Genomic DNA, 2,682 nt, shown 5'->3' with positions numbered 1-2,682 from the left:
TTAAGCCAACATTTTCACTCTCCTCTTTCACTTTCATCAAGAGGCTCTTTAGTTCTTCTTCGCTTTCTGCCATAAGGGTTGTGTCATCTGCATATCTGAGGTTATTGATATTGCTCCCGGCAAACGTGATTCCAACTTGCGCTTCATTCAGCCCAGCATTTCTCATGATGTACTCTGCATATAAGTTAAATAAGCAGGGTGACAATAAACAGCCTTGACGTATTCCTTTTCCGATTTGGAACCAGTCTGTTGTTCCATGTCCAGTTCTAACTGTTGCTTCTTGACCTGCATACAGATTTCTCAGGAGGCAGGTCAAATGGTCTGGTATTCCCATCTCGTGAAGAATTTTTCACTGTTTGTTGTGATCCACACAGTCAAAGGCTCTGGCGTAGTCAATAAAGCAGAAGTAGATGTTTTTCTGGAACTCTCTTGCTTTTTTGATGATCCAACGGATGTTGGCAATTTGATCTCTGGTTCCTCTGCCTTTTCTACATCCAGCTTGAGCATCTGGTAGTTCACAGTTCACATACTGTTGAAGCCTGGCTTGGAGAATTTTGAGCATTACTTTACTAGTGTGTGAGATGAGTGCAATTGTGCAATAGTTTGAACATTCTTTGGCATTGCCTTTCTTTGGGATTGAAATAAAAACTGACCTTTTCCAGTCCTGTGGCCAATGCTGAGTTTTCCAAATTTGCTGGCATATTGGGTGCAGCACTTTCACAGCATCATCTTTTAGGATTCGAAATAATTCAACTAGAATTCCATCACCCCCACTAACTTTGTTCTTAGTGACGCTTCCTAAGGCCCACTTGACTTCGCATTCCAGGGTGTCTGGCTCTAGGTGAGTGATCACACCATCATGGTTATCTGGGTCATGACGATCTCTTTTGTATAGTTCTTCTGTGTATTCTGGACTTCCCTGGTGGCTCAGATGGTAAAGCATCTGCCTACAATGTAGGAGGCCCAGCTTCGATCCCTGGATCGGGAAGATCCCCTGGAGAAGGAAATGGCAACCCACTCCAGTATGCTTGCCTCGAAAATCCCATGGACAGAGGAGCCTAGTAGGCTATAGTCCATGGGGTCACAAAGAGTCTGACATGACTGAGATACTTCACTTTCACTTTCTGTGTATTCTTGCCACCTCTTCTTAATATCTTCTGCTTCTGTTAGGCCCATACCATTTTTGTCCTTAATTGTGCCCATCTTTGCATAAAATGTTCCCTTGGTATCTCTGATTTTCTTGAACAGATCTCTAGTCTTTCCCATTCTATTGTTTTCCTCTATTTCTTTGCATTAATCACTGAGGAAGGCTTTCTCATCTCTCCTTGCTATTCTTTGGAACTCTGCATTCAAATGGGTATATCTTTCCTTTTCTCCTTTGCCTTTCACATCTCTTCTTTATCAGCTATTTGTAAGGCCTCCTCAGACAACCATTCTGCCTTTTTGCATTTCTTTTTCTTGGGGATGGTCTTGATCACTGCCTCCTGTACAGTGACACAAATCTCCATCCATAGTTCTTCAGGCACTCTGTCAGATCTAATCCCTTGAATTTATCTGTCACTTCCACTATATAATTGTAAGGGATTTGATTTAGGTCATACCTGACTGGTCTGGTGGTTTTCCCTACTTTCTTCAATTTAAGTCTAAATTTGGCAATAAGGAGTTTATGATCTGAGTCACAGTCAGCTCGCAGTCTTGTTTTTGCTGACTGTATAGAGCTTCTCCGTCTTTGGCTGCAAAGAATATAATCAATCTGATGACATCTGGTGATGTCCATGTGTAGAGTCTTCTCTTGTGTTGTTGGAAGAGGGTTCCTAGGTTAGTCATAATGGGGTGAATTATGAACACTGGCACCTCTGCTGCAGGGGCCAAGTTTTTCAGCTCAGATTTCTTTCTTCTGTGATAGGCATTGTCCTCTCACCTCCTGACTTCTCTCTGTCTTCTTTCTTGTCCCTCTTGCTCCTCCTGCCCCTTAGAAGTAAGCAATGCCCTGCACCCCTCAAATTCTGTCTTATTGACTGTCTTTCATGTACTTCCTCTGCCATCTTTTCCTCCACTTAATGACCCCTTTTATGCTTTGACTCCCCAGGTGTTGCCACCTCTTCTTAATATCTTCTGCATCCCCGCTTTCCTGGATTTTATGCTCATATTTCAAACAACACCTTACTTTTAAAGCAAATCTTTATGAAGTGTCTACTCTGTGTTGAAGGTGGTCTCTGCCACGTGGAGCTTACACCCCAGCCAAGGAGACCATCCCTCAGCCCTGGTCACACCACCAGCTCCCCAGTTACAATCATGATGAGGGCCACAAAGAAAAAGCTGTGTCTACCTGGGAGATGGACTGAACTCTTCTCTAGGTCAGAAGAGGCTCATGAGGAAGTAGGGTTTAAGGGAACTCTGTGGGGGAATGGGTGGGGAACGGGGGAACAGGAGAGGACTTAGTGGCTTTGGGCAGAGAGGGCATAAGGGTTGGAGGCTGAAGTCAGGAAGGAGTGGGTGAGCAGGAGAGCTGAGAAGGTTGTATAGATAGTGGGCTGCAGGGAAGGCTGTGGGGAGAAGGGTGTGAAATGAGGCTGGAGATGATGAGGGGCCTTGAAGGACCTGTTAAAGATGTGGGCAAGAGTCTGCAGGCTGGAGATGAGGGTGAGCATATCTGTGCTTCTAAAAGATCACGCTTGCTGC

Source organism: Cervus canadensis, chromosome 2 (genome assembly GCF_019320065.1).
Source record: "Cervus canadensis isolate Bull #8, Minnesota chromosome 2, ASM1932006v1, whole genome shotgun sequence".
Lineage (NCBI taxonomy): Eukaryota > Metazoa > Chordata > Mammalia > Artiodactyla > Cervidae > Cervus > Cervus canadensis.
This window is presented reverse-complemented; position numbering follows the sequence as displayed.